Below are 14,363 nucleotides of genomic sequence, written 5' to 3'. Positions count from 1 at the left end.
AATATTCGCCAACCTAACGTCCCTTCAGGTAAACATTTGTACAGACATTGCTTTTGTGAGCACAAAACTCTCTCACTTTATCCTCACTCTAAACCTTTGATTATTTCTACGTCAATCACACGTCCAATACGCAGAGAGATGCACATCAAAGACAATTAAAGTCAGTTTAACTGTGTTATCTCATTCCAGAGTTTGCACTCACTTTGCAGAACATGTTGAACCAATGGAAAACCAACAACAACCACCGGCTAATTGTTTGAAGATGTTAGTCTGTCCATCAGCGCTGCTCCGAGAAAGTCAGGGATTCGAATCATGAGTCGGGGGGGCCCCCTCGGTCGGTGGAGGTTCCTCGGGTCAGGCATTTGTTTGTGAGGTGGTTTTTCTGAGGTGGGATAAAATCATTTCTTTATCTCAAGTCGTCCTGTCCGCTTGGTGAAGACGTCTACAGGCAGCTGCAGACATTAGCTCTGAAGGCTAACTTGCCTTTTTTACAATTTTACGTTACAATTTTTCCACTAAAACCTGCTAAAAACCAGGCACTAAAATGAATTATTGCTTGAAATTATATGATATATGAATATTTGTATTTGCACACTTTCAAAAACATCTGTTTTGGAGATAATAAAATAGATTTTAGAGCAACAGAATCAAGTCGTACATCTTTAATCACGTGTCATCTGCAGTATTGCAGAGTTACATTAGCAACGAGCTGTCAGGAAACAATTCCTTTCACTTTTGTTAGCACTTGGTGTTTTATACGTTACAAGAAATCATTGTCTCATCTTGATAGTTACGATTGGTTGCAAACAAATCATTGATGTCTTGTTTTTTAAGACCCTGCTGAGCAATTTACGAGTCGGACCAAGTCATTACCTGTGAAACGGCTTTGTTCCAGCTCATAAAGAACAAACTGTCCTGCAGATCGAGTGTCACAAACGTCCCTCAAGGTTAATGCATACCTGACATCGACACTGCAGGGAGGAAGTACCGAATGTTTATGAGAAAATTAAAACTAATCTTCTTAATATGGGTTTTGAGATGTTTAGTATGCCTCTTGCTTATTAAGGCAGCGAGTAGTAAACCCAGATCCAGAGCGTTTCTTCAGAAACTTACTGGCTTCCTCTTTATCCTTAAAACTTAAGACTTTCATCCAGTAAAAACTGTTTTAATACAAGTGTTTATAATTTCAACCAAAGTGAAATTTCAGACAAATCATATTTAATTGAATTCATGTTTTTATCAATTCCCTTAGCATTTAACTTTCATTAGTTTCACGGATCACAAGACAAATCACAGCTATCGGATGTTTTCTCGAGGTTCAGCCTGTTTAGAGTCTATCACAGCATCATCAGTGTTTCTAACTATCAAACTACACGATATGAGCTTTTAGATAATCAACACTACATGCACACAGAACAGTCAATTTGTAGAGGGAACTGGAGTTGTGTGGTCCTTAGTTTCCCAGACAGATTTCAGGGGCACAGAGATGTCAGTGTCACCTCGTTTCATCCGGCAAAGCAACAAGGAAAGACATGAAAACCCTGCAATTGCACCAGAATAATAACAGCCTGCGCTCCTGGAAAGACTGGCTCATTGGTTTGGGTTGAGGAATGGCCGCTGACGACGAAGACAAGCATGTATTTACACGAGACACCCACACGGGCCTCCGTAATCAATCTTCCAATCTCTCAGGGTGCAGACTCGGCCAAGAATCAGTGTGTGGGATGGAAGTCATGGTAAACAGCATGAATCTTCCGCAGCCTATTTAAAACCGTTATTTATCCACAGAACTGCAAATCTTTTCCTGCCTTGTCAAACCAAACATAATGCTTCTTATGCACATGTTGGCATTTTGAAGAATACTGTAAGTTTGTGATCTTGCCAGGAGTCAGATAACAAGATTTCTGATCCATCAAAAAACCAACTAATGATGCTAGAACCCTCATATTTTCTTATTTATAGCAAAATCTGGTCACAAACACATCCTAGAACCTTTACATCAGTGTTCATTTTGTAGAATTGGCTGCTTCCCTGTGCAGAGGACTCCTGCCGTCACTGTTGTTGGACCATGTGGATGCTGGTCAGGAAACTCTGAAGGCTGTGCTCCTAAAGCCAATGATCTCCCATGCACCATTTTGGATGCTCTCTCTGCAGAGTGATTCATATGCTGCTTCCAGACCTGCACTGAACTCTGTATTCCTACTGTTGAAGACGCTTCTAACGTGCGACAGACACAAAATGAAAGAAACAAAACGACCACAAATATCTCCCGGTGGAAAAAGCGGTGTCATACATGTAGAAAGACACCGACGAAGATGTCATGAGGGTTCGTGGTGATAAGAGCCGTCACTGGTGTTTGTGTGTTGTAAAGAAAATCACGTGATCACCACAGCGGACTGTTGGGCATTTCTGCCTTCATTGGAAGATGGAAACAAATCTCTGTACATGTGTCGTACGTGTGTGCACCCTCTCTACCAGGTGAGCTGTCATAAAGGCCCTTGATTGTCCTTTTTAAACTCTTTGACACAATTTCCAGCACAACAACCTCCGTCTTGGCCGGAAACACAGTTTATTTGTGTGAATTATTTACCTTTTTTCACTTTCTTACATAGATTCTGATGAGGAGATTGCGACCACTCTCACATCGCTCTGTTAAATATTAACCTGCAACCACCTCTAAAACTCACAAATTAACATTTCAAGTCTAAATTCTACTCAAAAACCTAAGTGATCAATTTTAGTTTTTCAAAGGGAATGTGTTTTGGACTATTCTTTATGCTAAGCTAAGCAAAGTGACTGTAGCTTCATATTTAATAGACCTGAATGCGAGCAGGGAAGGTAGAAAATAAGTTGAGAACACAGCAGGGGGGGGTGCAGCCAAGCCTCATCACTCGTCTCCATTTATCAACATCAGGTTGATGTGCACATCTCCGTAAATATCACCAACCAATAAAGAATAACAGAGCTTCACATACTGCTGTGTACATTTCAATCTGAAACACACGGCCTGGCGAGGAGATGAAGTTGAGAGCAGCGACGCCGTCGACCTGATCAACAAGCAGAGACCTGAGGAAAGCTCCGGATTAGAGGATGGAGGAAATGTTTGTGAATCACAGACGCTAGTGGTCATTTAAAATGACCAGTCATGAACACTTCAGGGTGAATGAGTTCTCTGTCGCAATTACCAGGCCGACCTCGGTGTGACTCACCGGAGCTTAGCCTCGCCGCAACACGAAAGGAAGCCTGAGTGTTCATGTGTAAAAAGTGAGTGTTTTTCCATTTGCATAAGGACGATAGCGAGGTGAGAGAGTGGAATGGGTCAATAGTTTCACTAATAATTGCTTATTGCTGAGTGTTGTTCATGCTGTCTCATTTTCTTGTCCTTTAATTTTCTCTGTTCTCACTGCTTGCTCCTCTCCGTCTTGCTTTTCCTCGCCTCCTCTCCACACGTCTCCTTCCTCCTCTGCCTGACTTCAGCCCAGCAGACCAGAGTGAGTGCATGTTTTTACATAATCTCAAAGCATGAGCAACAGATCTGCTGCCTGATGCAGGGGAGCCGGATGCCAGATTTATGACTTGGCACAATCGGCGTAGCTGGCAATCTCATACTTGTTGCCCAATAACATCCAGAAATCCAAATCCTTCCTGTGCCTCTCACAGTTGGACAAACAACATTGGGAAATACATTAACAGTTTGTCTTGGCCTGTAGGTGGTGGACATTTTACAGAATTAGGAGTCGCAGTGAATTTAAATAACCTACATGGACGTATGTTGAAATACAACCAACAGGATTTATTCTTATTTGGTAATTCAGAACCATTCAGAGCTCTGTTCCAGTAAGAGTAGAGTATCTATTTATTCAGTCAACCCCAACAATTGAAACACATCTCCTTTTAATCCCCTTTTTTGCTTTTTGTACCACAAACATCCCTTAAATCATATTTACTCTGCTGAATTGGAAAATATCTTTGGACACAATTTGGGAATGACTTTGATTTTACTCTAAACATTAAGTGCATTATTTTAAAACTTATCAAATCGTGTAATTTCCTACAAGATTTTATAAGTAGTTTATTTGCGTGATCATAATAATCTGCTTTATTGATTCATATATACCTATGGCTCCTTTCTGTGGTAATACAATTGGATTTAAAGTTGACAGACTGAAATGCTGGATATTCACAACTAGATGCTGTTGCATTTGAAAGGTTCTGTGTACATTATATATTTCTTAAAGTAAAGTAGCTGTGAAATGAAAAAAAACACTTCTCAATCATATAAAGTCGGGGTTTTTATTCAATCCACCACATGGTTGTAATAACATTGTACTAATCAAAGCTCAATCGTCGTGTTTACCATCATATCCATGAAACTTCAAACCTTATTTAAACAAAAAAAATCACAATATTTCCCCAGTTTGTCAAAGACTTACTTGTGTATGTCTGCTTTATTTTTTATCACCACAAACATCAACCCCTGTCGTTCTGCTTCCAGATGGACGCCTGCCAGCAAAGAAAGGTGTTCGCTACAAAGCCAGCTGTGTAAATTGTTAATTTTGAATCAGTAAACAAAAACCTGAGTCGTCCACTGAGGCAAATATGATAATTGTTTGCGGATTATGGAGATCTGGCTGGCAACGCGGCGGAGGCTGTGAGTAAACGAGAAGAAAGCTCAGCTCAAACAAATGCAGTTACTCAGCCAATGGAGCAGTAAGGCTGATGGCACACACTGGTGTGATCCATGGGGGAATATCCAGCCTGGGAGGAAGGTTGGTTCAATCATTAAGACACACACGGACTTCTAGAAATAACTGGATTCTGGACGGAGCCTTAAAGCTAAAGTGCACCCGTGGTCCAAGTCAGGCAGTTATTTCTTTCACTTAGATACTGAAGGACATATTAATGTAAACGTGTGGAAAACATATAATTGATGTGTAAAGAATATTGTTACTTTCATTTAGGAGAAAATAATCAACATGAAGTTAAACACTCACATCGAGAAGTTGAGTGTCTTGACATTTGAGTAAATGTCCAAGCTGATGTAGCTACAGTGCTACAATACAAAATATAGCTGGTTCCCAAATGTGCATTTTTATAATCGGGCCCAGAAAGCAAGGTGACATTGATTCAACGTGTGATTGACTTATTTGCTTTCATGCTAAGGGTGTAATGACAGGATTAATACAACCCTCACGTGGCTACAGCTAGCACCTGGTTGGCTTTATCCTTGTACAAAGACTGGGAAATGCTAGCTTAGCACTGTCCGAAAGCAACGCATGCTACCAATCAACATCTCTATAACTCACATGTTGTGTTTTATCTTTTTTAATCTGCACAAAAAGTGTAAAAAAAAAATTGGTATCACAGAGTTTTGTGTAGTGCACATAGTTAATTCAATGGGCTAGCAGGTAACCATACGTAAGTCCACTTGGCTACGTTGACATGTGCGACACCTGAAGATGTCACTGAATCCTTCACACTCTACGTCAAATACAGTATATCGCAAAACAGCTATAGAATAAGTATTGTACCTCTGGACAGGCTTATCGTAGTCTTTATGTGAGGCTAACCTGCCGCTAGCGGGAGCTTCATCGCTGGCATACAGAAATAATAATTACATCAATCTTCTCATCTGTGCAAGAAGTGAAAAATACCGAAACATAACTTCAAAGATTCGATTTCAATCTCCTTATGTATTATTTACGACAATGTTGAGGGACAGAAAAACATGGAGAGCACAAACACTTGTTTGCCCTACTTTGCTATTTTCAGCTACAGAATAATAAAAACTTCTGTATAAGCGCTTAGACTAAATATAATGTAAATTTTGTTCTGGCTGTCGTTCGTTTCACTGTGTAAAACAACAGCTGTTTAGCATTTTAAAACACGCATCATGGAGGCTAGTTAGACTAAAGTACGGATGTTCCCTGTGACATCAGCCCGCACAAAAAATACCAGAGGGGAAACTGAATCAACACAGAAAGCGACAAGTCTGTTATTGGCAGCCCGATGCAAACTTCATCATTTGAAGCATGACTAACATCTTCCACGACAGCTTCCATTGACCTTTTAAAGTGGTTCTCGTGAGTTGTTGCTCTTTAAAGAACTGACTATTCCATCCTTTTCTTCTCGAGAATGGTAATAATTGTGTTCGGCGGTGAGACGCTCTAATCTCTCCACCGCAGAGACCGCGTATCCCCGCAGACCTTCGGATCAAAGCCTGCTGGGGACTCCTCGACATGGTGTCCCTTGATCGCCTTTTCCACCACACAAACAAAATGCCCCCAAAGAGTGTGTGAACTGCCCACTCTGGGAAAGAAATGGTAGAAGAGACTTTAATGCCTTGAACGAGATAAGTAGAGTTCCTTGACACTCTCGGTCATTGATACACAGCCGCGCTCTGTGTGAGGCAGTGGTCTTCAAGGATGGGTGGTCCGTCTGGGGCTGGAATCGGACGTGTGTGTAGGGGTGTGTGAGCTCCCTTTGTGTCAGGGGAGAGGGGCCTTTGTTCTCTTAACCAGGGAGGTGGGACCGACAGATTAAGCCTTTAGAAGTGCAACCGACCACCATGAGGGCACGCCACAAGGGAGAATGTGTTTGTATGTTGCTGTGTGTGTGTGTGTGTGTTTGTGTGTGTGTGTGTGTGTGTGTTTATGTGGCACTACGTGGGTGTGTACTTACAAATGCAGAGTGTGTTTTGAGGAATATGAGCCAAAGTGGTTAAAAAGGAGAGAAGCAGGGGAACGGAATCGACACGGAGAAGGAGACAAAAAAGTCAGAGCGGGTATTTGTACCCATTTGCATGCGAATTAGCATGAGTTAGTGAGAATCTGATGCAGGTCAGCGGGTCAATAGTTCTCATCCATCTGTCCTTCTGATGGCATGCCTCCCAGGTCAGCTTGATTCCTCTGTGAGGGAGCTAATCTCACCCCAGTGCTCAGTGAGCCTCTACAGCGTCCTCTGATCTGCTCCTTCAAACTCCCCTGCTCCCCACACACACAACAAAATGGGCCTGAGCCGAGGAGAGACGGGGGGGGTCAGACACACACTCCCACACACTCACACACACACACACACACACACTCACGAAACACACTGAGACAAACAGATTGATAGTTGCCTTAAAATACTAGTTTTCATCAAAATCATTTGCATCAAAATCTTAAGAATAAAGAATGAAACCTAAAAATCAATCTCCTGAATTTGCTGCAGACAATTCTTCAGTTTTATAACAAATACCAACAGTGAGCATCATTCGTGCGATTGCCCCCAAACAAGGACCCTTAAAAGTATTGCAACAGGGAAGCGTCCCGAACTATTTCTCTTTCCTGTTGATATCGATGTTCTTTGAGGTGCATTTCGTCTTTTACCCACATCGAGCTTATTTTAGCATATGCTGAGAATTATTCTTAAATACTGTTTGACCCATGTCTGTGGAGACCAAAGCTTTTGGGAATAGGACAAGCGCACCATCTGTGATGTAGTCCTCCATCGCTCCTCTGTCTCAGCTCGACCTCCTCCTCCTCCTCCTCCGCCTATTTCTCTCCAATTCTCGTTCTCTGCCTCTCTCCTTCATCAGTTTTCTTCTGTCTCAGCGTTCCTCCGTCTGTCATGGCTGTCGTCTGAACAAACAAACACGCGAGGGTCCACGACGAGCCAGACGGCGTGATGTGGGAGTGTTTGCTTTGGTTGCTCCCGTGCGGGAGAAAGTTTTCTTAAGAGGCACACAGAGGGCCGGAGCTGAACACTGAGACCACAGAACAAATATTTACCCTCCTGCACCCGGGCCCTATTTCTTTCTCTCTCCTCCTCCTCCTCGGGTGAGGAACAAGGGGATGGACCCACCTTTGGTTCTGGGGCAAAGGGAAAGAAGTGGTCCACAGATACAAAGAGGTTTGATGCTCAATTTATGGGCTGTGATTGGGTTTCTAGATTATTAACCAACACCATTAATGCATCTAATAACTGTGCAACTCAGCCAGGCTCTCCACGCGATTCCTTGAATGTGGAAAACAAAACAGGGCTGTGTGACTTCAGTTGCAGCCTCCTCACCCGTCGATTCCTCAGGCAACCTTTGCCAGTACTGCCATGCTCTTATTCTCTTACTCATAATCTCCACTCCCTCCACGTCTTCCTGCCACGATCAAACACAAATCAACAGATATCACTGTCCCTCCAATGCAACCATTAAGCTCAGCCTCCATCTGAATCTAAAGTGCCTCTCCTGTCGCTCCACTGTCTGTAAATATGCACATGTTTGACTGCGGGGTCATGGAGGAAGACAGGAACTGGGCAGAAATGCCCACTTCCTGGAGGAGACGGCGCCGCAGGGTGGAGTGGGGTGCTTCTACCAATCATGCGTCAGCACAGGGACACTCTCGGATGCACGCCGTCACACATCAAAGATGAACAATAAAGCGGGGAGGTGAGGGAGAGGACGCTCGCAGGAAGTGGATGATTTCACTTGCTCAGGTGTGAGGTCTGTGATGGACAGATATGCAGGTGTTAATATCCTGCAGAAAGGAAATAGTTGCACGCTTTGGTGACCTCCACTGAGCACAGGGCTGTCCTCAGGTTGGCTGTGGAATTCCTAATGCTGGGTTCTTCTACATTGTGACTACACTAAAACAAAAACACATGGAACTATGGAAGATATATAATTAATATGTCACACTGTGTATAATTTCAGAATCCCCATAATAATATACCTGTTCAAACACTCCTTTGTTTATGTTCAGCTTCATGGAGCATCATGAGAAATAGCAAGATCACCAGTGGAACTCCAGCGCCCTCTTGTGTTGTGTATGACTCATCTTCATTTCCAGCATTTCAGGAATTCATATTTTTGATGTGAACTCCTTTTTTCTGTTGTTATATTTGAATTTAATGGGGATTTTTTTCACAAATTTCCAGAAATTTCTTTAAATTAAAAACCTATGAAAGTTTTTTGTGATCTAAGAACTGATGTGATAAGAATAAACCTGTTGGGCCCCCTGATATATATTTATATATACATTTTTATCCCTGTCTCTACATTTCATTGATATTTGCATCTTAAAACTGATGCACAACCCTCGTCTTGTTAGATTCCAGGCATCTGTAATACTTCTCACTGTGTCTGCATCATTGATAGGTTATTGATTTCAGGTTATTGATTTCAGGTTATTGATTCCAGGTCATCCATCCACCACGTCTTTGAACCATGGGAGCAAAGAGCACCACATCCATCAGGTAAACATGCAAACTCCAAACACAAAAGACTTAGACTGTGGCCTAACGCTTTGAGGTACATGTGAGGCTTGTGCTCAGGAGGTAGAGAGGGCCGTCCACTAACCAGAAGGTCAATGGTTTGATCCCCGGGACCTCTAGTCTGAATTACGGAGTGTCCTTGGGCAACATGGTGAACCCAAATTTCCAGTCCAGTTACATCCCTTGTTGTAATAACATATTTAAAACATATTTAAAATACTGCATAACTAAGCAGAGAAGCTCAAAGCAGTAGCAGTGGTTAATTTCCATTCATTTACCTGAAATAGCCTGAGCTGGATTACAGGGGGGGTGTTGTTCTTCACAAGGTCCAGGTCTCTTCGTCCTTCGACATCACACTGGATCCCTTCAGCCACAAGGGGGGGGGCTTTCCTGTAATTAATCCTGACCTATGAGCACCCAGGAGGACAAGAGGAGACCTTCCTGCCCGGGATCAATACAGAACCTTGAGGTAGAAGAGAACAAATCCAGTGCAATACAGTAGCTGTTGACTGTTTCTACCACTAGGTGTCAGGTTGGTTTTACTGTAGAACTGCAGCAGCACAGGCAGGAGGTGAGAAACTGCTGCTTCGGTGTGTACAGGAAGAATAAGGAGGCTGTATATTAAGTGCAGTAATACACTGGTGTTCAACAACTCTTTCTCTTTATGTCTCGTTAAAATGAGAAAATGACTAGTATGATATAACCTTTTGATTTTCTTCTTCTTTGAGAGCATCTATTATGCACAAAATATATTTCTCTGCCTAATTATCTGAGTAAACATGTTTGTATTTGTATATTTAGAAGTAGCGCAGGTCTCATTCAGTAGCAGACGAATTTCCCTTTCCTCTTATCAGTGATCATTTTCCTTTAACAGACAGGTAATAAGCGCAGACAACACTTATTAAGAACTGATTAACACTGCTGTCTATCACACGGCGGCTTCACAGTTTTCTCTCACATGAATAATGGAGGAAATGGTGTCGTAAACATATTGCACTGTCACTATCACGGGCGGTGGAAAGAGCAAGTGAGGAGACAGAAATGAGGATAAACACGATGATGCTTATACCGAGGTTGTCGTCTGCGTCTAATTAATGAACAGTTGGCGTCGTTTTTATCATCGCGTCATTATTTTTTAATCGGAGCTCTGTCATGTCGGAGGCTTGAACCTCGACCAAGATGATACAATGAAAAATTACCCAGGATACAGGCTGTGTGCTGGTTCTATGCTTTACCCAACTCATTCTGCACACTGGGTATCTACCCACTAATTCCACAAACCTCTTGAATATCCGACATACACTGCATGACACGGTTACACCACTTCAGTAAATCTCTCAAACTTTTATGAAGCCCCACGTGTAAACAAGAACGAAGCAAATTTAGCTTCATTGGATAAAAAAACCATTGACTATAAAAATCTTCATTGCAGATAAACCAGGTAGGATGAGCACAAAGTTGTCTACCTTCACTCTGCATCATAGACTGTTTACTGCTCTGCACACAACGTCCAGCACATGCACAATGAATAAGTGACAGTTTGTTGTACAACAGCTTGAGGAAGACTCAATAATAGTAATATTTCTGAAGTAGCTGCGGAGTATTACCAAGGCCGAGCAAACAGCCCATTCCACACAGGCAGGTTTAGAACTGCACTAGTGTCAAAATCAAGATGCAGGTCTATCTTTCATTATTAAAGCAAACAAAAAGCCGCCCTCATTTACCACATGCTTCCCGTTGCTGGGTACAAGACATCTGGGTGCTCTGTCACAGACTTCCCCGCGTCTCCCAGGCAGTCGGCGCCCGTCAGACCGTTTTTAGGCAAAGAAGCCGCCGAGGAAAGGCTGTCAGCGGAAATGGATGCTTCCCGAGCTCATTAAAGGCCTGTCTGCGGCGTGCCAGGCTCGGGGAGACGGAGCCGGAGATAGAGAGCAACATCAAAAAAGAAATTCCATCTATCATGTTCCACCATGACATTAATATCTGTCACACAACTCTGACAATGCAATACCGCACCCCCGGAGTGAGACATCCTCCTGTCATGGTGCTGCAGCTCGTGTCATGAGGGGAGCGTTCATGTGCACGTGTCCCTGTGTACTTACATGTTTGTTTGAGGGGAAGAGGGAGGATTTATACATGTATTACTTCTCCTCTCTTGTTCCCATTATTAAACATTGACTGTGATATCGCTGCAAGTGAATGTGGTGTTTTGTTTTTCTTTCCTCCTCCCACCAGAATAGTTTCAGTTGTATTCTGCACCACGGCAGAGCTTCCAACGCACAAACCACTCCGGGCTGTTGAACCAAATCTGGAATTTGGAGCACTACTCCGGGATGTTTACAATGAAATGATTCATAATGCGCAATATCAGGGAGGAGCAGCAGTGTTGAAGTGAAAAGCACTGTACTCAGCACATTATGGATTTAAATGCAAGTCCTTGCTGTAGGACGTGCCAGCGCCCCCTGTCCGGTCCCTTCACTGAGCCTCATGTGATGAAGCAGAAATGTCCCCAAAATTGTTTTGTAAATTCTTTCTCCCTGGCAGGCCTTTGATTCCCAGAGGAGAGATTCACTTCTGCATGACTTTCCAACTCTGTCTCTGCCCGGCGGGGATTCTGTCCTCCTCAGTGGTTCTCAAACCGGGGGGCGGACCCCCCCCTCAGGGCGCAGCCTCTGCAGGGTAGAGCACTTAGATGACCACGGGGGAAACTGTGGAGTGAAAGTAAGTTGAATGAATGTGATTTATCGTTGGGGAAAAAGCACAAACAAAAGATGGTGCTGATGCTACTGTGTTGACCTTTAATGCACTAAAACTCAACTTGAGTCCTTTTCCATTAGTTGCTTCCTCTATCTTTGTTAATGAATGTTTAAAACTGGGAGCTGAGGGGACATTAACCTTTTTCGGCTGCTGAAGGGGGGGGGGACATGTCTGAGCCACCGGTCTTCTTCAAGGACACATCAACAGCAGAGTCTTGAGCTGGATGAAGGACGACTTTTTGTCACCAAGGAGAATATGAGACGGGAAATAGTCCAAAACATTTATGACTTTGTGAAGTTCAAGTTTTGATTAAATTTCAGCCACACAAAAAATTAGGATACAAGTACAAGACCTTCATGTAAAAGTACATAATCAGCAAAACATGTTGATAGTTTCAAATATAAAACTACTCAGAATGGCCCCTTTCACAGTGTCAATCACAGTATATTCTCTACAGTAGTTTTTTTTATACAATTGCTCCAGATTCATTAACTTTTAAGTCACATTTTTGCACAATTTAAAATTTCGCTATGGTGAACTTACAGCAATCTGAATGACTTAATATACTGTTATGTAGTTTGAGATCAATAGAAATCAATTTTTTTAATATTTAAATACAGTACTTCAGTGAATTTACTTAATTGCTTTTTTAATGCATTTTAAACTGACATGTCAGTCGTCAATGTTTAATTAATCGCCAGAAACTGTTGTGTAGGTTGATATACTTATATTTTCATGTTACTTTTCTAGAGCTTTGTATATATTTGTATATCAAAAAACTAACAGTACAAGGAGAATTCTAAATTGTACAGTACTTGAATTTACCTAATCCCTCTCCACCGCTGCATTCTAACATGCTATGCCTCTCTGAATATTAATTTTTCAAATGCGGCTTAAATCCTCAGCTGCATATTTTTTTCTGTATCATCATTTGACATTTAACATCAGGTCAGTAAATTAAACAAATTGCCCGTACGTGCTGTTTTTCTCCTTGGCAGCAGCGTCCGAAGCCTCTTTACGCTTTAATTCTTCTGGTGTAAAGCACAGCCCTGGTGATGCATCTGTAATTGATGTTATGGGATTATTAGAGACTTCAGTCCCCTTGTGTCGAGCACCGTGTCTCCATGTAAAACTCCTCCCTCCCCCCCCCCTCCGCCCGGGATCATAACCAGACTCAGCACTTTTCACCAGAATAGTCAGCCAATAAAACTGTAAATCAAAGCTGCTGTGGACGGCTTTTCAATTGCACACTGGTTAACCCCGAAGCATGCCCAGGGTGAGCTGTGATAATCACTATCGCCTCCTCTTGTTGCAGCAGCGTGCATTGATCGCTGCATCCATCCCAAGGATTATTTCAGTTTTTATGGAAATCATTTTCATCCCCGTCTCCGTCAGTATCTCGTTGAAAGAAATTTTGACATAAATCGATCAATCGTCTGCGTCGGAGACTGAACCTACAAAAGTTTGCGTCTGTTATAGAACTTTTTAAGGATCCACAGATATATATATATATTTCGTGGACATCTTCTCTCCCTCCCCCCTTCCTCCCTGCTTGAGGCTCTCCCTTCCTCCCCCCCCCCCCCCCTCCCCATATCTGCTCAGATTGCTGCAGCATCACAGGGCTGACTGCCTCTGACAGGACTCTCCTTGGACCGCTCCTCCAGGCCATTTGTCAGAAGGCAAGCCCCGCACGGCGGAGAGCAGATTGGCAGTTGGCTGTAACGGCGTTCGACGTGAACGAGCACGGGGCCACTGTTAGGGCTGTGAGTGAGGAATAATACGGAGGCGAGCTGAATAAACATGATCCTCTGGCGTAATGACTCAGTTCATAGCACTTCCTTGACAACAGAGGCCTGTCGGGTATAAATGAAAACCCATGCATAAATATTCTCCCTGGTTAATATTTTATCAGCTAGATGCCACACGGAACATCGCAATGTTGATGAACCAGCATCCGTGCGAGCGCTGACCATATGTTGTTCCACATTTCTGTTTCGCTGTCTGCGAGTTCAGACCGAGGTGCAGCTCGTTTGCCACGTGTCTCTTCTTCCGAGGTGATTAATCATAATTTCAGACGTAACGCTGAAGTGAAAAAAGAGGAACAACACCTTAATTCTCCTGAGTGTCGTTCTGTTTTTGCCGTAACACTCCTGCAGCAAAAAAGCCTTTCATTAAACACCCATTTTGCAGCAGGATGCTTAAATCACAGCTGGCGTGAAAGCAGAGGTGACTAGTGTTTTTAAAGTAGAATGGAGATATGTGCTTCTAATTAGACCACTGGCTATCTCAGCAGACCTCCTGTCACTGTCGGTGCCCAAACCCTCTCTTTAATTACTCACAGAGGAAAGAGGATGTCA

At 42.9% G+C, this 14,363-nt stretch overlaps 1 long non-coding RNA gene across 1 annotated transcript; it reads left to right on the top strand.

Moving 5' to 3' along the window:
* Positions 1-9,605: 9,605 nt before the first annotated feature.
* LOC117758307 lies at positions 9,606-12,123 on the top strand. Its single transcript, XR_004613263.1, has 3 exons — positions 9,606-9,718; positions 11,485-11,640; positions 11,794-12,123. It is a non-coding gene; the product is annotated as an uncharacterized LOC117758307 (long non-coding RNA).
* Positions 12,124-14,363: the final 2,240 nt, after the last annotated feature.

Source organism: Hippoglossus hippoglossus, chromosome 24 (assembly GCF_009819705.1).
Source record: "Hippoglossus hippoglossus isolate fHipHip1 chromosome 24, fHipHip1.pri, whole genome shotgun sequence".
NCBI classification, from domain to species: domain Eukaryota; kingdom Metazoa; phylum Chordata; class Actinopteri; order Pleuronectiformes; family Pleuronectidae; genus Hippoglossus; species Hippoglossus hippoglossus.
The sequence above is the reverse complement of the archived record's forward strand: the minus strand, read 5'-3'. Positions and strand labels throughout refer to the sequence as shown.